General features: G+C 49.0%; 1 long non-coding RNA gene across 1 annotated transcript; it reads right to left on the reverse strand.

The window, feature by feature from the left end:
- Positions 1–17,482: 17,482 nt before the first annotated feature.
- Positions 17,483–18,002, reverse strand: LOC310919581. The gene is made up of 3 exons (XR_014591835.1): positions 17,929–18,002; positions 17,824–17,851; positions 17,483–17,558 (listed from the first exon to the last, which is right to left on the reverse strand). It is a non-coding gene; the product is annotated as an uncharacterized lncRNA (long non-coding RNA).
- Between the last annotated feature and the right edge of the window lie 6,466 nt (positions 18,003–24,468).

Below are 24,468 nucleotides of genomic sequence, written 5' to 3' on the forward strand. Positions count from 1 at the left end.
ATCTGAAGACCACTTTTAAGTGCTGTACACCAAACTAAACCCAACTCCACTTCCATTTTCTAGACAGATCCTCAGACAGCTGAGTGAGAGTCTCAAGCACACACTCAGTTGTCAGATTTGCCTTTGCCCACCTCAGCAAGGACAGAGCAGACGTGGCCAGTGCAGGTCAGACCCACCCCAAGCCCTGCCTGAGCCCCTCTGGCCACCCTTCCCCCTGCTAAGGCTGAGCCCAACAGGCTCCAGACAGGCCCTTTATGAGTTTGCTTTGTGTATTCTCCTGATCAGATGGGAAGGAACCCTCCTGTGCCCTGAGCCCGGTGAGATTTTCCTGGACAAAATGCAATTTCTCATACAAAAGGCAGTTTTGTTTGGTTTTTTTGTAGGATTTGCCCTACACAGGTGATGTTCCTCACAACTCAGCACTACGATGCCAACAGCAGCAATATAGAAAACCCCTCTGGGACAGAGCAGCAGAAAAACCCACCTCCAGACTCACCAGAGAGATGACAGGAGCGCCCTCCCTGCGATGCCTGCTGAGCCAAGTGGAGCTGGCAGGGTGACCCATGGACATTCTGCGTTCACCTTTCAACAGAGTCAATGCAGAAACAGAACAAATCTCTCTCGGTGTCGAGATGCCTTCAGGTGCACCTGGAGATGCTGCAGTGTCCTTCACCAGCCAGAGCAGAACAGGGTTTCTACTGTGCTGTAAGTGAGAAATACAATTTAATCAGAAGAAAATAAAAGGAAGCATCTCTCCTTGTATTTTTATATTAAAAAAAAATCATGCACTAGAATTTTTTTAAGTGTTTATTCTTGCTTTTATGCAAGTGTAAGTTATGAGCACTCAACTTCCAGCCTGAAATTGCAACAGCCCCTCAGGCTGACTGAGCTCAGCCAGACCACCAGAATCACTGAATTGTGGAAGGGAAAGCTCATCCCATTCCAGCCCCACCCAGGGCACGGACACCTTCCACCAGATCCAGGGGCAGCCACAGCTTCTCTGGGGAACCCGTGCCAGGGCCCCGCCGCCCTCACAGGGAACAATTCCTTCCTGATATTTAATCTAAACCGGCCTCCCTTCATCCTGATGAAGCCCTTCCGCTTGTCCATCACTGCGTGTCCTTGTGAGAAATCCCTCTCCATTACGGCATAAGCGGCTGGCACAGACCCCCCCAAATCAATGTTCTGGGGGCTCTCGGGGCCACACGAGCACTCCGGGCGTTTTACCGGCTTCTCCTGCCGCCTTCCCTGGCAACCCCCGGCACGGCTCCAGCGCCGACAGCGAGTGCTCCAGCTCCGGGCACAGCGGCAGCGTGTCCCGCCCGCCCGCCCGCCGGGGGATCGGCAGCGGCCCCGACACCGCCTTGAATGGCCCGCCGAGGAAGCGGCAGTGACGGCGGACACCAACCCGGGGCCGCCCGGGAACTGCCCCCGGCTCGGGCGGGCGCGGCTCGTTCGGAGAAACTCGGCTGGGCTCGGCTGTTCGGGGAAACCCGGCTGGGCTCGGCTGTTCGGGGAAACTCGGTCATTTCCGTTAGCCGTCGGCTCTTTTCGGCTGTTCGGCAACACTCGGTCATTTTCGTCACACCTCGCCTTTTTTGGTGGCAGAGAGCATTACGTCACTTTCGCCCCTCCCCGCCGCCATCTTTAGAAGGTCAACAGCAGCGAACCGAGCCGCCATGTTGGTTGTGGCGCCCCTTAAGGCCCCCCATAGGTGTCTAACAAAAGCGCCTGACTAAAATGAGTAACCCGAACCCGCCTGCGGCGCGGCTGAACCCACAGCCCGTGTTCCTACACCGGGAGACGCCAGAGAAAATTGTTCTCGGGCGGCGCCGTGGTCGGGATTTTTGTGCAGGCAGTCTGAAAGACACACATGGGGGGGGTCCTCATTTTTCCCGCCCTTTTCGCCGCCATCTTTAGAAGGTCAAGCGCCCCGAGTCGCGCCGCCATCTTTGTTGTGGCACTCCCCCCAAATGTCCCCCTCGGCTGCTCGCACAACCGCCTGACAACATCGCCTGCCCAAACACTGCCGTGGCGCCGCTCAGCCCCCATCCCGTGTCCGTCACCTGCGTGTGCCGCAGAAAAACCGCTCCCGTGCCGCTCCCTGGTCCAGGTCGCGCGCAGGCAGCCGGCTGCCACGTGCCCTGGGTCCCCTCTTTTTTTTTCTCGCCTTTTTGGCCGTGATTTTTCGGTCCTCGGGCGGCAGCACTGCCCGTGAGCTCAGAGACCGGGGCTGCTGCTCACCTCGGGTACCGGCACGGGGGAGAATTGCAGTACCGCTGTATGTCCACAGGATGGCAGCACTGCCGCACAGCTCTCGGGGCGGGCGCGGGGGAGAGTTGCAGTACCGATCATTATCCACAGGATGGCAGCATTGCCTTACAAATCGCCTGCCATCAACCATACCGAATCCAAAAAAGCCTTCAGTTTAGGCTGCATTTCAAAATAACTTCTATTTCTTCCTTTGATATATCTAATAACCATTACAAATTTATCTATTATATCATGTACATTATATTACGTATATTTTACATATTATAATAAATAGAACAAGTAATAATATAGTGTATCGATAGTGTATCTATTCCTATTATCTTTCATATTTTATGGTTCTCATTCTGTTACTTATATTTTTATTTTTTTGTATTATTTTCAATTCGTATTTACTTCTTTCCATTTTTACCGATATTTTAAACTATAGGAATTCATTGACCTAACACATCAGAACCACAGTTAATTAGAATTAAATGAGCCTGGTTTTCTAAGAGATAAATATTTATTCTTAATTAAAATAATATGGGCATATTTTCTCTTTCTGTGTGCTTTTGGGGAGAGGGGGTTTGTTTTGGATTTCTTGGCTAATAAACAAGGAGGATCAAAGAGCTACAAAATAAAATGTCCATATTATTTTATCTCTGCCTCTGAAATACACTTCGACATCAAGCTCCTGCTGGTAACACTGGGCATGGGTAGAATGAGACCTGAAAGGAAAAAACAGGCACCACGGTGTTCACAGCTTTCTCAGTTCAGGTTTATTAATTTAGTAGAAAATACAGAGAATTTTTAGTAACTGCACTCTCAATTATATCCAGACGTCCAGCAGACAGGGAGATCATTTCTCAAATTCTTCCTTGCTGAGAGCCAACCTCCCACATACTCGGGGGAAACAAAAGGGTGGATTTTATCCCCCTGCATCTGAAAGAAAGTCAGGACAAAAGTCAAAGTGCTGCAGGAGAACTTGACAGCTCCAGACACTTTGTGTCCATCTAGGGATACCCTCTACAGTCCAACTACACCCCACAGGACAAATTTCAAGTCCCCAGGACTTGTCCCATTCCCCCCACACCCAGACTGAGCAACAAGGCAGAGCAGCTCCAGGCCAAACACACCAACACCCGTGACACAGGACAGGACAAAAGGGGGGACACAACAGGGACAGAAATATCTGGGCAAGAAGAATGACCCTGAGGACCGAGAGAACTCGCAATGAGATGACCGAGGTAAGACCCATGGGGAGCTGACCAGGCTCAGAGAACCCTGCAGGAAGAAGATGCCAACGGGATCACTGATCCCAAGAAAAGCAGAGATGGATGCCTGAGAATCCTATGGTCAGAATCCTGTAACTGTCTCTGCATTCTGACAAGACCTAATCCACCTGAATGGATGGTGGCAGTGCACAGCTGTGGATACAGCTCAGAACAAGACCTGGAAAGGCATCAGCCTGGATGGTTGTGAAGAGAGATGGATTCTGAGGAGCCTCTGAGCTCCCGAGTCAAAGGTTTGATGCCTGGCCTGGTATCAGCACCAGGAATAGGGAGATGTTAAGAACGATGCCTGGGGTCTCCAAAAGACCCCTTGAAGGGTTAAGGCAAAAGACACACAAAACTAAACACACAAAAGACACAGAGTACACAACAGACAAGTGACACGACGTGCCCTGGGACTGCTCTGCCCTGCACACCTCAGCACTGTGAGACCTTCCCTTTACGTGCCCTAACGGGGTCACATCTTGGACATCCCCATCTCCAAACCTGATTTAAAACCCCCTCCTGGTGACCCCTGACCCCACACCCCACTTTCATCCCCTCTGTGGCTCCCAGCCCTCCACTTATCTCTCAGACATCTGGGGATGCCAATCCATGTCAAAAGCCAAAGAAGGTGCCTCTCCCTCGGGGAAATTCCTGCTGCCACTGGGCTGGTGTCTCTCAGTCAGCTACAATAAAGAAAAACAAATGTGACCGTGTGATCTCAGCAGCACATGGGCTAAAAACCAGCAATTCTGCTACTCAACACCTCCTGAGCACACCCAGGTCCTCGGGCCCTGTGCTCCAGCTCTGCTCAGACACCAACAGTGCAGGGTGTGCCTGGGTTAAGAGCAGACAAGGTGATGTGGCACTGCTGAAACTTGAGCAGAGCCTCCCTCCTCCTCCCTGACAAACCTCAACTCCTCGGCTGTTACCAAAGCCCACCTGGATGGCCCCTTCAAATGGAGAAGGTCAAGGCTTCACCACAGAGTCCTGTAATGTTCCCAGGGTCCAGCTGGTGAGGGGAGCTCGGCATCGTGTGAGTGGAACACCTAAAACACACAGCACTGGATGCTCAGAGTTCCACCAGCAAGTGAGGCTGGAGCAATAGTAACTGCTTCTGTCCACCCATCACTGCTCACCTCGTCCACTTCACCTTGACTGCTGATATCCAGCTTTGCCTCCTAAAAATAAAGACAAAGAGCAGTGCTGTAACATGGCCACCATTTACACGCCCCTGCAAACACAAACAGTGACTGACCTTCTCAGGGGAGCCCCCACACCCGGGATGGGGCACTCTGCCATGGATTGAATCCATCTGCACCTGAAACAAAGTCAGGACAAGAGTCAAAGTGCTGCAGGAGAACTCAACAGCTCCAGACACTTTGTGTCATCCTCTCTCTTTTTACTCCTGAGGGGTCCATCCCACTAGGGCCCTCTCCTCTCTAAGGTAACTTTAAATTCCCTCCTGGGACTGAAAAGGTTTTTCCCCTTCTCCCATCCACCAGCCCCAACGCTCAGCATTTGGAATACGAGCAGACAAAATCCCTCCTCGACAGAAATGAATGTGTTGGCTCCGGGGATTTGGAGACGTTCCCTCGGTGCTGCCATATCCAAACTCCAGCTGTGCACCTCCTCACACTACCTGGGACCACAGAACAGAAAATGTGACTATTCCACTCCAGAAGAGTCACCCCCAGGGCTCCTCTGCACCCCTGTCCCAGCTCCCCCTCAGACCTCCACCCACTCCAGAGGCTGCCCAGAGTGAACCCAGCAAAAGGAAAAGGGACACACTGAGCACAGCACTCACCTCTGGGCCACCTGCCCAAGGGCCAACTCACCCCCTCCCTCTATTCCTTGGCACACCTGGGGCAGCAGCAGCATCAGCAAAGAAACAAAAAAGGAAAAAATCATGGTGAGTTCCTGTGAAACAGCAACCTCCCTGCTCTGACTGAAGCACAGCACAAGTGAACCTTAATGTTGCACCCATCCACCCTCCTCTGGCATCCTGGGCCAGCACATCTGCCAAGGGGACCACCTAAAATAAATTAAAAAAAAAAAAAAAACAGTGAATGCTTAGAGTTGCACCAGCAAGTGAGACTCCAGCAGTAGCAACTGCTTCTGTCCACTCATCACTGCTCACCTCGTCCACTTCACTTTGACTGCAGAGACCCAGCTTGGCCTCCTAAAAATACAGACAAAGAGCAGTGCTGTAACATGGCCACCATTTACATTCCCCTGCAAACACAAACAGTGACTGAGCTTCTCAGGAGAGCCCCCTCACCCGGGATGGGGCACTCTGCCATGGATTTAATCCATCTGCACCTGAAACAAAGTCAGGACAAAAGTCAAAGTGCTGCAGGAGAACTCGACAGCTCCAGATACTTTGTGTCAATCCAGGAATACCCTCTACAGTCCAACTACACCCTACATGACAAATTTCAACACCCAAGACTTGTCCCATTCCCCCTACACCCAGACTGAGCAACAAGGCAGAGCAGCTCCAGGCCAAACACACCAACACCCGTGACAGAGGACAGGACAAAAGGGAGGACACAACAGGGACAGAAATATCTCAGCAAGAAGAATGACCCTGAGGACCGAGAGAACTCGCAATGAGATGACCGAGGTGAGACCCATGGGGAGCTGACCAGGCTCAGAGAACCCTGCAGGAAGAAGATGCCAACGGGATCACTGATCCCAAGAAACGCAGGGATGGATGCCCGAGAATCCTACGGTCAGAATCCTCCACTTGGCTGTGCACTTTTAGAAGACCTAATCTGCCAGAATGGATCACAGCAGTGCACAGCTGTGGATACAGCTCAGAACAAGACCTGGAAAGGCACTAGCCTGGATGGTTGTGAAGAGAGATGGATTCTGATGTGTGTCTGAGCACCTGAGTCAAAGTTCAATGGTATCAGTGCCTGTCCAAGGAACAGGGAGATGTTAAGAACGATGCCTGGGGTCTCCAAAAAACCCCTTGAAGGGTTAAGGAAAAAGACACACAAAACAAAACACACAACAGACACAGAGTGCACAACAGACAAGTGACACAACGTGCCCTGGGACTGCTCTGCCCTGTTCACCTCAGCACTGTGAGACCTTCCCTTTACGTGCCCTAAAGGGGTCACATCTTGGACATCCCCATCTCCAAACCTGACCCAAAAATCCCTCCCGGTGACTCCCAACCCACACCCCACTTTCATCCCCTCTGTGGCTTTGAGTCCTTCACTTATCTCTGGGATGTCCAGGGATGAGAATCCACATCAGGTGCTAAGGAAGGCTGTCTCTGCCTCTGGGAAATTCCTGCTGTCACCGGGCTGTTGTCTCTCAGTCAGGTGCCATAAAGAAAACCAAACATCCAGGGATGATCTCAGCAGGGCTGTTGGCTGGTGAGTGAGGACATCTCAGTGTGAGACAAGTGACCACCTGAAACACACAAACAATAATGGAGGCTTAGAGTTGCACCAGAAACACCACGACCCTGACCACACAAATATATCAATTTTAGGAAATGCAAACAAAAGTCCAGCAAAAAAAAAGCCAACTCTTATTACTCGTAGTCCATTTTCCAAATATAATAAAGATAACCCCATGTCCATTCCCCTCAAAAAACCTCCAAAATACACACCCAGAACCCCCCCAGTTTAAAGATCTGCCTCTAACCAAGCAAGAACCATAAACCCCACGTCTTTTAAACTATAAATTCATTAAGCTAACACATCAAAACCACAGACTTTTAAATTCTTAGTCCACACTAATACACCATATACACCAATCCCATCACTATATACAAAATCAAAACCTATTTTCTATTTCTACTAACAAAACAAGAAAGTCACAATTTTAACTGCAATAAAACCTAAAAACACCTAATTAGAAGTAAAATTATCCCATTATAACTAACTCAAAACCCCAAACACTCCAAAACAAATACTTGAAGTGCCAAAAACCATCAAATAGTTAAAATAACTCCTTCAAAAATGCCTTCTGTACCTTTCAGACTGATTTTGAGAGCAAAGCAAGGAAAGAAAAAGCACACAGCCTGTTTTAAGAGAACAGTGGTCACTCCTCTGCATTCCCTCTCCAGTGTATTCAGCTGAAGCACAGACAGACTGCAGCACACAGATCTGATGGCTCTTTGTTAGTTGTTAGTTTTAGGGCAGAGAAGTTCCCTGCACTGATTTTTTTTTTCCCCCCTTTTCTCAGGGCTCATTAAACCTGCTGCAGACTGAAAAACCCAGAGAAGCACCGAGAGCTGCACCTGCAGCCCAGGGGGCCTGGACCTCAGCATTTTATCAATGCTGGAAGAGCTGACAAGAGACCAAAGGAGCTACAACCCACAGCAAGGACATTCTGAATTTACCATCTCGCCACAAAATAACAGAAAGTTTTATTATTTTATGTCATTCACTCTTTATGCTTGTGAGCACTTTGTTAAATAAATATTTTTTCCCATTTTTCTACAAAGAAGTTCTTTCCCAAACCAATTTAAGAGAGACAATTTTAGTTTACTCTCTAAAGAAAAAACCCATTCAAAAGTTTCCTCTCAGGTTTATCCTAAACCACAACAACAAACAATTCAATCCATAGAAATAAAAGTAGCACAAATATACTTAAATTAACAGCACCAAAAACAATTATTCCTAACTCAATGAACTCATAATTCCTCAAAACCATCAAAACAAACAAACCACCTATAAATACACACAAAACCAAAAGATCCATTAGACTACAAACAATATCTCCTAAATTACCCAAAACTATAAAATGTATACTGTAGTCAAGCAGGCTAAATAAACAAACCCCTATAACACAATAAAAAAATCATTTAATTGTAAATATTAAGAAACCCTAAAAAATGAACTACATCACACTGTCCCAAACCCACTAAAACAAACACTAGATGCTCCCTATGATAAAAGCCACCACTAAATAAATAAAAGCCTCCCCTATACCTCACACCACAGCCAATTACACCACTGTAAACCTTAGACAATAAACCCTGGAAAAACACAATATCCCCCAAAAATAATTCAACAACAAAAATCAGTTCAAAAATACTCTGACCAATGTGAACTATGAAACCAAACATGAATTAAATACACCACATATCCCTCGTCACACCACCTACAAACAGAATAAAGCCACACAATAAATCACTAAAAACCACCAAACAGAAAAACCAGCTCTACCCAACCTGGATCCCTCCATACAACACACAAAACCCCAATAACACATTTCAGAAGTCTCTCAAAAAAGCTACTTAAATCAGTTCTACCTCAAATACAAACAAACCCACACATAAAGTTACCTTTGCTCAAAAACCAAATTATATATAACAAATAACACCAAAAAAAGTCACACAAAACACTACGCACCACCTAAGAACATCATATTGAATAAAAGCCACATAGAAGTGCCACTGTTCATTTAAATTCCAGGTGAAAAGAAAATCCCTCCACTTCAAACACAGACAGCAACAGAAAAAAAAGAAGTTTCTTCAATCAATTTAAACTCCTTTTGTCTCCATAACTCCTTTTTCGTCTGGGAGCACCGGGGAGGGTTTATTAAGATAAAGCTGAAAAGGAAAAAAAAGTCCCCTCTATAAACCCACACTGGTTTACCTTCTGCTGCTGCTCAGTGTAAAGGTTTGATCCCCATCGCCTCCCAGGCAACGCTCCAAACCCACGTGCTCCCCATGAACCACAGCCGGAACCTCAGCGTGAGCTCCTCACCCCCCACGGCTGGATACCAAAATGAGCTGGGACTGCCCTCTTAACCTGGAACCGCCCCATCATTATCCATCACAGCTCCACCCGTGCCTGCTCTGTCCCCCCTCACTGTTCCCAGCTCACACCCGGGGCTGCTCTCTCCCCTCCCCATCCTGTGCCATCTCTCACCTGCAGCTGCGGCCAATCCGAGGGTGAGGCAGAGGGGACTTGCTGTTCATTCCCGGGACGGTTCATGGTCTGCAGCTGACACGATGGGGCACCGGGCTTCCCTTGCTGTGGATAAGGACCCCTCTTCTCCTGCAGGTGCCCGAGGCTGGAACGGGGATTCCACCCCCGAAAATCCATATGCCTGAGGTTCATAATTCCTAAGGAAATTCCCCAGAAATCGTTACCCTTCATTTACAAATATTCCTTTGGAATCATTCCTCACCTGTCCTTCTGTGGAAGCGTTTTAAACATTCATTGGAGAGCTCAGGAGCCGAGTTGGCTCGTTTATGACTTGGCTGACAAGCCCAGACAAAACCCAAACACCGAGAACGCCGGCTCCGCCCCTGGCTCCGCCCCTGGCTCCGCCCCTGGCTCCGCCCCTGGCTCCGCCCCTGGCTCCGCCCCTGGCTCCGCCCCTGGCTCCGCCCCTGGCTCCGCCCCTGGCTCCGCCCCTGGCTCCGCCCCTGGCTCCGCCCCTGGCTCCGCCCCTGGCTCCGCCCCTGGCTCCGCCCCTGGCTCCGCCCCTGGCTCCGCCCCTGGCTCCGCCCCTGGCTCCGCCCCTGGCTCCGCCCCTGGCTCCGCCCCTGGCTCCGCCCCTGGCTCCGCCCCTGGCTCCGCCCCTGGCTCCGCCCCTGGCTCCGCCCCTGGCCCCGCCCCTGGCCCCGCCCCTGGCCCCGCCCCTGGCCCCGCCCCTGGCCCCGCCCACGAGCTCCGCCCACGAGCTCCGCCCACGAGCTCCGCCCACGAGCTCCGCCCACGAGCTCCGCCCCTGGCTCCGCCCACGAGCACCGCCCCTGGCTCCGCCCACGAGCGCCGCCCACGAGCGCCGCCCCTGGCTCCGCCCCCGAGCGCCGCCCCTGGCTCCGCCCCCGAGCGCCGTGCCCGGCCTGGGATGGGGGCGGGACCAAACTTCCACATACTCGGGGAAAAAAAAAGAATAAGAAAAAAAAAAAAGGAACAATTAAAAAAAATAATATAAAATAAAATAAAACAAAATAAAAATTTTAAAAAAACCTCAAAAGTTATTAAAAACGAAAAAAAATATAAAATCTAAAATAAATTTAAAATATAATTTAAAAATTTAAAATACAAAATAAATAACATGAATGTAAAAACTGAAATATTATCCATAAATTTTTAAAAAAATAAAAGTCATTAAGATTTTAAATAGTAATAAAGAAAAATTTGAAAATTTTAAAAATAAATAATAGACTAAAATATAAAAATTAAAGAAATAAACCAAAAGCATTTTAAAAAGACAAAACAAAAAATATATTAAAACATTAACCACAATACAATATTTAACATAAAATACAAAAATCAAAAATTTAAAAAAAAAATAAACAATAAGTAAAATAAAATACGAAATTAAATAAACACAGCCCTCCCCTCATGCCACTGCCTAACACAGGCCCCTGGAGTTTTCTTGATTAGGCAGGGATAGGCAAAACAAACCCAGTGCCTCCCAGAAAATAAGGTTTTCTAGAAAATTCTTGGAAACAAATTCTGTTTTAGCAGGAAGCTCACTTGGGATCAACACCCACATGTGCCAAGGCAGGAAAGAACAACCTCATTGTGTCCAAGGAACAGCAACTAGGCCAAGATTTAAGTTTTAATGGGACTTATGTAATTAAAAACACACTCAGTTGAACTTGAAAACGAGATGAATCAAGGCAATTAAACACTTTACAAGTTTTCCTGGGAATTCCCAGAATTCTGTGGATATGATGCTGACACATTCCTGATTTACCAACCTTAATTGGGGAAATTTCCTTGGAAATGTCCCCTAAGAATTAGCAAAATTCCAATTAGGATAGAAAATAGGAAAAAAATATATAGCCTTACTAAAATCAGAGAGAAGAAAAACATCAAATAAAAGGAAGGAATAATATCCAACTCCCAGCTTGCCTGGAAAACAAGCTCAGGAATTTCTAACATGGAAAACTTTTGGAAGAGCCAGGAAGTCGGTGGAAGTCCATGGAATGATGATTTCAAATCTGCTTCCTCTGCTCTGATTGTCAAGGGAAGAGGGAGTTAAACATGCCAATTTACTCCTGTGCCAGAATGATCTCTAGTTTGTGGGAGTAACAACCCAAAGAAACCCCAATCTTACTTGGATTTGACAGATGAAACTCCCAGCAGAGTTAGGAAGTTTCAGTGGAACCAAAGAGCCACAATTGCTGGAATAACAAAATTCCACTCAGCAAAAGTCAGGAATTCTATTGACAAATCCATGGAGGAGGAGGAGGAGGATGACACCAGGGACACAAACCAGCTGAAAGCAACGATTTACTGGAAAGGGCAGGAAATCAAACTGACAGTCTCTGGTTATGCTCAGGCATTTCTCCAGGAGTCAGAGAGAAAAGTGGGAACCCTGCACTGGGATAAGGCCTTCCAGTGGCTCCACTTCCTACAGGCTCTCTCCCTTTTTGCCAACTACCTGCAAGAGGAAAAACAGCAGGAATAAAGTTTCAAACAGGAGGTCCTTGGTTCAGGCAGACTGAAGTGCAGCTCCCAGGGAGCGAGTCCAGGCTGGGCCCAGGGGAGCTCCGGGAATCTGGGACTGCACGTGGGATTAAAGGGCTGGAAAAGCAGGACCCACCTGCCGGGTTTAGTGCTGGGACACAGCAAGGCCTCGGCTCAGGGGCAGCAGTTAGAGCTGGGACTGCAGGAGAACACCCCAAAGCCGGGTCAAACATCCAGCATGACACGCAGCCCGCTCCAGGAGAAACTCAGGAGGGAGAAGCCCCCGGATGCTCCGTGTTCCTTCTCCTCGGCATCTTTGCCAGGGCCTCCCTCAGAATACTGACCTCACCCTGCAGCTCCTACAAAATAGGAGAACTTATGGAAATCACCCAGCAATCCATGGATTTCCAGGTATTAAGAACCAAAGCAGCCGCCTCTCAGTGGTGTTCCCAAGGCCCAGCAGTGCCCAGCACCTCTGACTGGAATTTGAGGGCTCCCAGCACAGCCCCAGAGCAGCAGAAAAACCCACCTCCAGACTCACCAGAGAGATGACAGGAGCGCCCTCCCTGCGATGCCTGCTGAGCCAAGTGGAGCTGGCAGGGTGACCCATGGACATTCTGCGTTCACCTTTCAACAGAGTCAATGCGGAAACAGAACAAATCTCTCTTGGTGTCGAGATCCCTTCAGGTGCACCTGGAGATGCTGCAGTGTCCTTCAGCAGCCAAAACAGAACAGGGTTTCTACGGTGCTGTAAGTGAGAAGTACAATTGAATCATAAGAAAATAAAAGGAAGCACCTCTCCCTCCATGCTTTTTATATTAAAAAAATCATGCATCAGAATTTTTTTAACCGTTCATTCTTGCTTTACACTGTGTAAATTACAAGCACTCAACTTTCAGCCTGAATTTGCAACAGCCCCTCAGGCTGACTGAGCTCAGCCAGACCACCAGAATCACTGAATTGTGGAAGGGAAAGCTCATCCCATTCCAGCCCCACCCAGGGCACGGACACCTTCCACCAGATCCAGGGGCAGCCGCAGCTTCTCTGGGGAACCCGTGCCAGGGCCCCGCCGCCCTCCCAGGGAACAATTCCTTCCCGATATTTAATCCAAACCGGCCTCCCTTCATCCTGATGAAGCCGTTCCCCTTGTCCATCACTGCGTGTCCTTGTGAGAAATCCCTCTCCATTAGGGCATAAGCGGCTGGCACAGACCCCCCCAAATCAATGTTCTGGGGGCTCTCGGGGCCACACGAGCACTCCGGGCGTTTTACCGGCTTCCCCTGCCGCCTTCCCCGGGAACCCCGGCTCGGCTCCAGCGCCGACAGCGAGTGCTCCAGCTCCGGGCACAGCGGCAGCGTGTCCCGCCCGCCCGCCCGCCGGGGGATCGGCAGCGGCCCCGACACCGCCTTGAATGGCCCGCCGAGGAAACGGCAGTGAGGGCGGACACCGGCCGGGAGCGCCCCGGAACTGCCCCCGGCTCGTTCGGTTCGGCTGAGGGGGGGCGACGTTCGGGGAAACTCGGCTGGGCTCGGCTGTTCGGGGAAACCCGGCTGGGCTCGGCTGTTCGGGGAAACTCGGTCATTTCCGTTAGCCGTCGGCTCTTTTCGGCTGTTCGGCAACACTCGGTCATTTTCGTCACACCTCGCCTTTTTTGGTGGCAGAGAGCATTACGTCACTTTCGCCCCTCCCCGCCGCCATCTTTAGAAGGTCAACAGCAGCGAACCGAGCCGCCATGTTGGTTGTGGCGCCCCTTAAGGCCCCCCATAGGTGTCTAACAAAAGCGCCTGACTAAAATGAGTAACCCGAACCCGCCTGCGGCGCGGCTGAACCCACAGCCCGTGTCCCTACACCTGGAAACGCCACAGAAAATTGTTCTCGGGCGGCGCCGTGGTCGGGATTTTTGTGCAGGCAGTCTGAAAGACACACATGGGGGGTCCTCATTTTTCCCGCCCTTTTCGCCGCCATCTTTAGAAGGTCAAGCACCGCGAGTCGCGCCGCCATCTTTGTTGTGGCACTCCCCCCAAATGTCCCCCTCGGCTGCTCGCACAAGCGCCTGACAACATCGCCTGCCCAAACACTGCCGTGGCGCCACTCAGCCCCCATCCCGTGTCCACGAACCTGCGTATGCCGCGGAAAAACCGCTCCCGTGCCGCTCCCTGGTCCAGGTCGCGCGCAGGCAGCCGGCTGCCACGTGCCCTGGATCCCCTCTTTTTTTTTCCCGCCTTCTTGGCCGTGATCTGTCGGTCCTCGGGCGGCAGCACTGCCCGTGAGCTCAGAGACCGGGGCTGCTGCTCACCTCGGGTACCGGCACGGGGGAGAACTGCAGTACCGCTGTATGTCCACAGGATGGCAGCACTGCCGCACAGCTCTCGGGGCGGGCGCGGGGGAGAGTTGCAGTACCGATCTTTATCCACAGGATGGCAGCATTGCCTTACAGATCGGCTCGGGGGGAGCTGCAGTACCGATCTTTATCCACAGGATGGCAGCATTGCCTTACAAATCGCCTGCCATCAACCATACCGAATCCAAAAAAGCCTTCAGTTTAGGCTGCATTTCAAAATAACTTCTATTTCTTCCTTTGATATATCTAATAACCATTACAAATTTATCTATTATATCATGTACATTATATTAAGTATATTTTACATATTATAATAAATAGAACAAGTAATAATATAGTGTATCAATAGTGTATCTATTCCTATTATCTTTCATATTTTATAGTTCTCATTTTGTTACCTATATTTTTATTTTTTTGCATTTGTAATTTTTTTCAATTTGTATTCAGTTCTTTCCATTTTTACCGATATTTTAAACTATAGGAATTCATTGACCTAACACATCAGAACCACAGTTAATTAGAATTGAATGAGCCTGGTTTTCTAAGAGATAAATATTTAATCTTAATTAAAAAAATATGGGCATATTTTTTCTTTCTGTGTGCTTTTGGGGAGAGGGGGTTTGTTTTGGATTTCTTGGCTAATAAACAAGGAGGCTCAAAGAGCTACAAAATAAAATGTCCATATTATTTTATCTCTGCCTCTGAAATACACGTTGACATCAAGTTATTGCTGGTATTACTGTGCATGGGTAGAATGAGACCTGAAAGGAAAAAACAGACACCACGGTGTCCACAGCTTTCTCGGTTCAGGTTTATTAATTTAGTAGAAAATACAGAGGATTTTTAGTAACTGCACTCTCAATTATATCCAGACGTCCAGCAGACAGGGAGGTCATTTCTCAAATTCTTCCTTGCTGAGAGCCAACCTCCCACATACTCGGGGGAAAAAAGAGGGTGGATTTTATCCCCCAGCATCTGAAAGAAAGTCAGGACAAAAGTCAAAGTGCTGCAGGAGAACTTGACAGCTCCAGACACTTTGTGTCCATCTAGGGATGCCCTCTACAGGCCAACTACACCCCACATGACAAATTTCAACACCCAAGACTTGTCCCATTCCCCCCACACCCAGACTGAGCAACAAGGCAGAGCAGCTCAGGCCAAACACACCAACACCCATGACACAGGACAGGACAAAAGGGGGGACACAACAGGGACAGAAATATCTCAGCAAGAAGAATGACCCTGAGGACCGAGAGAACTCGCAATGAGATGACCGAGGTAAGACCCATGGGGAGCTGACCAGGCTCAGAGAACCCTGCAGGAAGAAGATGCCAACGGGATCACTGATCCCAAGAAAAGCAGAGATGGATGCCTGAGAATCCTACGGTCAGAATCCTGTAACTGTCTCTGCATTCTGACAAGACCTAATCCACCTGAATGGATCACAGCAGTGCACAGCTGTGGATACAGCTCAGAACAAGACCTGGAAAGGCATCAGCCTGGACACTTGTGAAGAGAGATGGATTCTGAGGAGCCTCTGAGCTCCCGAGTCAAGGGTTTGATGCCTGGCCTGGTATCAGCACCAGGAATAGGGAGATGTTAAGAACAATGCCTGGGGTCTCCAAAAGACCCTTTGAAGAATTAAGGCAAAAGACACACAAAACAAAACACACAATAGACACAGAGTGCACAACAGACAAGTGACACGACATGCCCTGGGACTGCTCTGCCCTGCACACCTCAGCACTGGGATCAAAAATGAGACTTTCCCTTTACACAGCCTAAGGGGTCACATCTTGAGCATCCCCATCTCCAAACCTGACTCAAAAACCCTCCCTGGTGACCCCTGACTCCACACCCCACTTTCATCCCCTCTGTGGCTCCCTGCCCTCCACTTATCTCTCAGACATCTGGGGATGCCAATCCATGTCAAAAGCCAAAGAAGGTGCCTCTCCCTCGGGGAAATTCCTGCTGTCACTGGGCTGGTGTCTCTCAGTCAGCTACAATAAAGAAAACCAAATATCAAAGCATAATCTCACCAGCACATCCCCCAAAACCTGGCAATTCTGCTGCTCCCCCTCTCCTAAGTGTGCCTGGGTGATCAGGCAGCACACTTCAGCTGTGCTCAGAGGCTGACTCCTGCAGTGCCAAGGTCTTAGAGACATTATTGGCACTGAGCCCACCCATACGGCCTCCATGAGGGGTGTGAGCAACCCCAGTTAGAGCAGGAAAGGAATGCAGAGTGGACATCCCCAGTGAACCCAAACCCTGTGGACTCTGCCCCCCACTATCACTTCCTGCCTGGCCCTTGCCTTGGGCTTACTGCCTGCACCTCTCAGGGCTTCTGGCATTGTCCTGCATTAGGGTTCCTGCCTGCACCTGCTCTCAGGGAAACACAGTGTTGGTAGCAGTGCTGTGAGGGCTGGTACACCTGTACTCTGACTTGTATCCCAGCCTGTACCCCTGATTTTCACTGTGTACTCTCTAGCCCTTGAGTTCTTTACCTCTCAAGCCCTCCCTCAGCTTTCAGCCTCTGTAGGTCACTGCTGAACTGCTCTGCGTCCTCCTGCTGAACCCTACTACCCTACACCTTGCAACCCAGGATGCTCCTGGGACACGGATCCCAGGATGCCCAGGCGGACAAGGCCAAGAATCTCCCCCCACTGCACCCTAACCCCGTGGACTCTCAAAGACTCTAAGAAGACCAATGGTGCAAATCTTGCTAGAATGCAGAGATGGGTTGGGACTGCCCTGCCTGGCCAAGGCTCCAGTGATGCTAAGGAGAAACCCTATCCCTTTACTCCTGAGGGGTCCATCCCACAAGGGCCCTCTCCTCCCTAAGGTAACTTTAAATTGCCTCCTGGGACTGAAAAGTTTTTCCCCTTCTCCCAACCACCAGCCCCAACACTCAGCTTTTGGAATACGAGGGGACAAAATCCATCCTCGACAGAAATGAACGTGTTGGCTCCGTGGATTTGGAGACGTTCTCTGCTTTCACCTCGGTGCTGCCATATCCAAACTCCAGCTGTGCACCTCCTCACACTACCTGGGACCACAGAACACAAAATGTGACTATTCCACTCCAGAAGAGTCATCCCCAGAGCTCCTCTGCACCGCTGTCCCGGCTCCCCCTCAGATCTCCCCCCACTCCAGAGGCTGCCCAGAGTGAACCCAGCAAAAGGAAAAGGGACACACTGAGCACAGCACTCACCTCTGGGCCACCTGCCCAAGGGCCAACTCACCCCCTCCCTCTATTCCTTGGAACACCTGGGGCAGCAGCAGCACCTGCAAAGAAACAAAAAAGGAAAAATCATGCTGAGTTCCTGTGAAACAGCAACCTCCCTGCTCTGACTGAAGCACAGCACAAGTGAACCTTAATATTGCACCCATCTACCCTCCTCTGGCATCCTGGGCCAGCACATCTACCAAGGGGACCACCTAAAATAAAATAAAACAGACTAGTGAATGCTTAGAGTAGAACCAGCAAGTGAGACTTGAGCAACAGCAACAGCTTCTGTCCACTGATCACTGCTCACCTCGTCCACTTCACCTTGACTGCAGAGATCCAGCTTTGCCTCCTAAAAACAAAGACAAAGAGCAGGGCTGTAACATGGCCACCATTTACACTCCCCTGCAAACACAAACAGTGACTGACCTTCTCAGGGGAGCCCCCTCACCCGGGATGGGGCACTCTGCCATGGATTTAATCCATCTGCACCTGAAACAAAGTCAGGACAAAAGTCAAAGTGCTGCAGGAGAACTTGACAGCTGCAGACACTTTGTGTCCATCTAGGGATACCCTCTACAGTCCAACTACACCCCACATGACAAATTTCAACTCCCCAGGACTTGTCCCATTCCCCCTACACCCAGACTGAGCAACAAGGCAGAGCAGCTCCAGGCCAAACACACCAACACCCGTGACACAGGACAGGACAAAAGGGGGGACACAACAGGGACAGAAATATCTCAGCAAGAAGAATGACCCTGAGGACCGAGAGAACTCGCAATGAGATGACCGAGGTAAGACCCATGGGGAGCTGACCAGGCTCAGAGAACCCTGCAGGAAGAAGATGCCAACGGGATCACTGATCCCAAGAAAAGCAGAGATGGATGCCTGAGAATCCTACGGTCAGAATCCTGTACCTGTCTCTGCATTCTGACAAGACCTAATCCACCTGAATGGATCACAGCAGTGCACAGCTGTGGATACAGCTCAGAACAAGACCTGGAAAGGCATCAGCCTGGATGGTTGTGAAGAGAGATGGATTCTGAGGAGCCTCTGAGCTCCCGAGTCAAGGGTTTGATGCCCGGCCTGGTATCAGCACCAGGAATAGGAAGATGTTAAGAACAATGCCTGGGGTCTCCAAAAGACCCCTTGAAGGGTTAAGGCAAAAGACACACAAAACAAAACACACAAAGACACAGAGTGCACAACAGACAAGTGACACAACGTGCCCTGGGGCTGCTCTGCCCTGCACACCTCAGCACTGTGAGACCTTCCCTTTATGTGCCCTAAAGGGGTCACATCTTGGACATCCCCATCTCCAAACCTGATTTAAAACCCCCTCCCTGGTGACCCCTGACCCCACACCCCACTTTCATCCCCTCTGTGGCTTTTAGCCCTTTACTTATGTCTGGGATGTCCAGGGATGAGAATCCACATCAGGTGCCAAGGAAGGCTGTCTCTGCCTCTGGGAAATTCCTGCTGTCACCGGGCTGTTGTCTCTTAGTCAGGTACCATAAAGAAACCCAAACATTCACGGATGATCTCAGCACGGCTGTTGGCTGGTCAGTGAGGACATCTCAGTGTGATACAACTGGACCACCTGAAACACACAAACAATAATGGAGGCTTAGAGTTACACCAGAAACACCACTCCCCTGACCACACAAATATATCAATTTTAGGAAATGCAAACAAAAGTCCAGCAAAAAAAAAGCCAACTCTTATTACTCGTAGTCCATTTTCCAAATATAATAAAAATAACCCCATGTCCATTCCCCTCAAAAAACCTCCAAAATACACACCCAGAACCCCCCCAATTTAAAGACCTGCCTCTAACCAAATAAGAAGCATAAACCCCACGTCTTTTAAACTATAAATTCATTAAGCTAACACATCAAAACCACAGACTTTTAAATTCTTAGTCCACACTAATACACCAATCCCATCACTATATACAAAATCAAAACCTATTTTCTATTTCTACTAACAAAACAAGAAAATCACAACTTTTAACTGCAATAAAACCTAAAAACACCTAATTAGAAGTAAAATTATCCCATTATAACTAACTCAAAACCCCAAACACTCCAAAACAAGTACTTGAAGTGCCAAAAACCATCAAATAGTTAAAATAACTCCTTCAAAAATGCCTTCTGTACCTTTCAGACTGATTTTGAGAGCAAAGCAAGGAAAGAAAAAGCACACAGCTTGTTTTAAGAGAACAGTGGTCACTCCTCTGCATTCCCTCTCCAGTGTATTCAGCTGAAGCACAGACAGACTGCAGCACACAGATCTGATGGCTCTTTGTTAGTTGTTAGTTTTAGGGCAGAGAAGTTCCCTGCACTGATTTTTTTTTTCCCCCCTTTTCTCAGGGCTCATTAAACCTGCTGCAGACTGAAAATCCCAGAGAAGCACCAAGAGCTGCACCTGCAGCCCAGGGGGCCTGGACCTCAGCATTTTATCAATGCTGGAAGAGCTGACAAGAGACCAAAGGAGCTACAACCCACAGCAAGGACATTCTGAATTTACCATCTCGCCACAAAATAACAGAAAGTTTTATTATTTTATGTCATTCACTCTTTATGCTTGTGAGCACTTTGTTAAATAAATATTTTTTCCCATTTTTCTACAAAGAAGTTCTTTCCCAAACCAATTTAAAAGAAAGACCATTTTGGTTTACTCTCTAAAAAAAAAAAATCCATCCAAAAGTTTCCTCTCAGGTTTACCCTAAACCACAACAACAAACAATTCAATCCATAGAAATAAAAGTAGCACAAATATACTTAAATTAACAGCACCAAAAACAATTATTCCTAACTCAATGAACTCTTAATTCCTCAAAACCATCAAAACAAACAAACCACCTATAAATACACACAAAACCAAAAGATCCATTAGACTACAAACAATATCTCCTAAATTACCCAAAACTATAAAATGTATACTGTAGTCAAGCAGGCTAAATAAACAAACCCCTATAACACAATAAAAAATCATTTAATTGTAAATATTAAGAAACCCTAAAAAATTAACTACATCACACCGTCTCAAACCCACTAAAACAAACACTAGATGCTCCCTATGATAAAAGCCACCACTAAATAAATAAAAGCCTCCCCTATACCTCACACCACAGCCAATTACACCACTGTAAACCTTAGACAATAAACCCTGGAAAAACACAATATCCCCCAAAAATAATTCAACAACAAAACTCAGTTCAAAAATACTCTGACCAATGTGAATTATGAAACCAAACATGAATTAAATACACCACATATCCCTCATCACACCACCTACAAACAGAATAAAGCTACACAATAAATCATTAAAAACCACCAAACCCAAAAAACCAGCTCTACCCAACCTGGATCCCTCCATACAACACACAAAACCCCAATAACACATTTCAGAACTCTCTCAAAAAAGCTACTTAAATTAGTTCTACCTCAAATACAAACAAACCCACACATAAAGTTATCTTTGCTCAAAAACCGAATTATATATAACAAATAACACCAAAAAAAGACACACAAAACACTACGCACCACCTAAGAACATCATATTGAATAAAAGCCACATAGAAGTGCCACTATTCATTTAAATTCCAGGTGAAATGAAAATCCCTCCACTTTAAACACAGACAACAACAGAAAAAAGGAGTTTCTTCAATCAATTTGAACTCCTTTTGTCTCCATAACTCCTTTTTCGTCTGGGAGCACCGGGGAGGGTTTATTAAGATAAAGCTGAAAAGGAAAAAAAAGTCCCCTCTATAAACCCACACTGGTTTACCTTCTGCTGCTGCTCAGTGTAAAGGTTTGATCCCCATCGCCTCCCAGGCAACGCTCCAAACCCACGTGCTCCCCACGACCCACAGCCAGGACCTCAGCGTGACCTCCTCACTCCCCACGGCTGGATACCAAAATGAGCTGGGGCTGCCCTCTTCACCTGGAACCGCCCCATCATTATCCATCACAGCTGCACCTGGGGCTGCTCTCTCCCCTCCCCATCCTGTGGCATCTCTCACCTGCAGCTGCTCCCAGTCCGAGCGTGAGGCAGAGGGGACTTGCTGTTCATTCCCGGGACGGTTCATGGTCTGCAGCTGACACGATGGGGCACCGGGCTTCCCTTGCTGTGGATAAGGACCCCTCTTCTCCTGCAGGTGCCCGAGGCTGGAACGGGGATTCCACCCCCGAAAGTCCATATGCCTGAGGTTCATAATTCCCAAGGAAATTCCCCAGAAATCGTTACCCTTCATTTACAAATATTCCTTTGGAATCACTCCTGACTTGTCCTTCTGTGGAAGCGTTTCAAACGTTCATTGGAGAGTTCAGGAGCCGAGTTGGCTTGTTTATGACTTGGCTGACAAGCCCAGACAAAACCCAAACACCGAGAACGCCGGCCCGGCCCGGCCCTGCCCCGTGAACTGCCCGGCTCCGCCCCCGGCTCCGCCCCCGGCTCCGCCCCCGGCTCCGCCCCCGGCTCCGCCCCCGGCTCCGCCCCCGGCTCCGCCCCCGGCTCCGCCCCCGGCTCCGCCCCCGGCTCCGCCCCCGGCTCCGCCCCCGGCTCCGCCCCCGGCTCCGCCCCCGGCTCCGCCCCCGGCTCCGCCCCCGGCTCCGCCCCCGGCTCCGCCCCCGGCTCCGCCCCCGGCTCCGCCCCCGGCTCCGCCCCCGGCTCCGCCCCCGGCTCCGCCCCCGGCTCCGCCCCCGGCTCCGCCCCCGGCTCCGCCCCCGGCTCCGCCCCCGGCTCCGCCCCCGGCTCCGCCCCCGGCTCCGCCCCCGGCTCCGCCCCCGGCTCCGCCCCCGGCTCCGCCCCCGGCTCCGCCCCCGGCTCCGCCCCCGGCTCCGCCCCCGGCTCCGCCCCCGGCTCCGCCCCCGGCTCCGCCCCCGGCTCCGCCCCCGGCTCCGCCCCCGGCTCCGCCCCCGGCTCCGCCCCCGGCTCCGCCCCACGCTCCGCCCCACGCTCCGCCCCACGCTCCGCCCCACGCTCCGCCCCACGCTCCGCCCCACGCTCCGCCCCACGCTCCGCCCCACGCTCCGCCCCACGCTCCGCCCCCGGCTCCGCCCCCGGCTCCGCCCCACGCTCCGCCCCACGCTCCGCCCCACGCTCCGCCCCACGCTCCGCCCCACGCTCCGCCCCACGCTCCGCCCCACGCTCCGCCCCACGCCCTGCACTGCCCGGGATGGGGGCGGGACCAAACTTCCACATGCTCGGGGGAAAAAAGAGTAAGGAAAAAAAAAAAGGAACAATGAAAACATGAAAAAAAATATTATAAAATAAAACAAAATAAAAATTAAAAAAAACCCTCAAAAGTTAATAAAAAAGTAAAAAAAGAAAAGAAATAAAATCTAAACTAAATTTAAAATATAATTTAAAAATTTAAAAATACAAAATAAATAACATGAATGTAAAAACTGAAATAATATCCATAAATTAAAAAAAAAAATAAAAGTCATTCAGATTTTAAATAGTAATAAAGAAAAATTTTAAAAATTTAAAAATAAATAATAGACTAAATATATAAAAATTAAAGAAATAAACCAAAAGCATTTTAAAAAGACAAAACAAAAAAAAATTAAAACATTAACCACAATACAATATTTAACATAAAATACAAAAATCAAAAAGTAAAAAATAAAATAAACAATAAGTAAAAAAAATTACAAAATTAAATAAACACAGCCCTTCCCTCATGCCACTTCCTAACACAGGCCCCAGGAGTTTTCTTGATTAGGCAGGGATAGGGAAAACAAACCCAGTGCCTCCAGGAAAAAAAGGTTTTATAGAAAATTCCCAGTTTTGCTTGGAAACAAATTCTGTTTTAGCAGGAAGCTCACTTGGGATGAACACCCACATGTGCCAAGGCAGGAAAGAACCACCTCATTGTGTCCAAGGAACAGCAACTAGGCCAGGATTTAAGTTTTAATGGAACTTATCTAATTAAAAACACACTCAACTGAACTTGAAAACGAGATGAAACATGGCAATTAAACACTTTACAAGTTTTCCTGGGAATTCCCAGAATTCTGTGGATATGGTGCTGACACATTCCTGATTTACCAACCTTAACTGGGGAAATTTCCTTGGAAATGTCCCCTAAGAATTAGCAAAATTCCAACTCGGATGAAAAATAGGAAAAAATAAATATTGCCTTACTAAAATCAGAGAGAGGAAAAACATCAAATAAAAGGAAGGAATAATATCTAACTCCCAGCTTGCCTGGAAAACAAGCCCAGAAATTTCTAACATGGAAAACTTTTGGAACAGCCAGGAAGTCGGTGGAAGTCTATGGAATGATGATTTCAAATCTGCTTCCTCTGCTCTGATTTTCCAGGGAAGAGGGAGTTAAACATGCCAATTTACTCCTATTCCAGAATGATCTCTAGTTTGTGGGAGTAACAGCCCAAATAAACTCCAATGTTACTTGTATTTGGCAGCTGAAACTCCCAGCAGAGTTGGGAAGTTTCAATGGAACCAAAGAGCCACAATTGCTGGAATAACAAAATTCAACTCAGCAAAAGTCAGCAATTCTATTGACAAATCCATGGAGGAGGAGGAGGACACCAAGAACACATTCCAGCTGAAAGCCACGATTTACTGTAAAGGGCTGGAAATCAAACTGACAGTCTCTGGTTATGGTCAGGCATTTCTCCAGGAGTCAGAGAGAAAAGTGGGAACCCTGCACTGGGATAAGGCCTTCCAGTGGCTCCACTTCCTACTGGCTCTCTCCCTTTTTGCCAAATACCTGCAAGAGAAAAAACAGCAGGAATGAAGTTTCAAACAGGAGGTCCTTGGTTCAGGCAGACTGAAGTGCAGCTCCCAGGGAGCGAGTCCAGGCTGGGCCCAGGGGAGCTCCGGGAATCTGGGACTGCACGTGGGATTAAAGGGCTGGAAAAGCAGGACCCACCTGCTGGGTCTAGTGCTGGGACACAGCAAGGCCTCGGCTCAGGGGCAGCAGTTGGAGCT

This window comes from Zosterops lateralis (assembly GCF_965231275.1).
Source record: "Zosterops lateralis genome assembly, chromosome: 27".
In the NCBI taxonomy this organism is placed as follows: Eukaryota; Metazoa; Chordata; class Aves; order Passeriformes; family Zosteropidae; genus Zosterops; species Zosterops lateralis.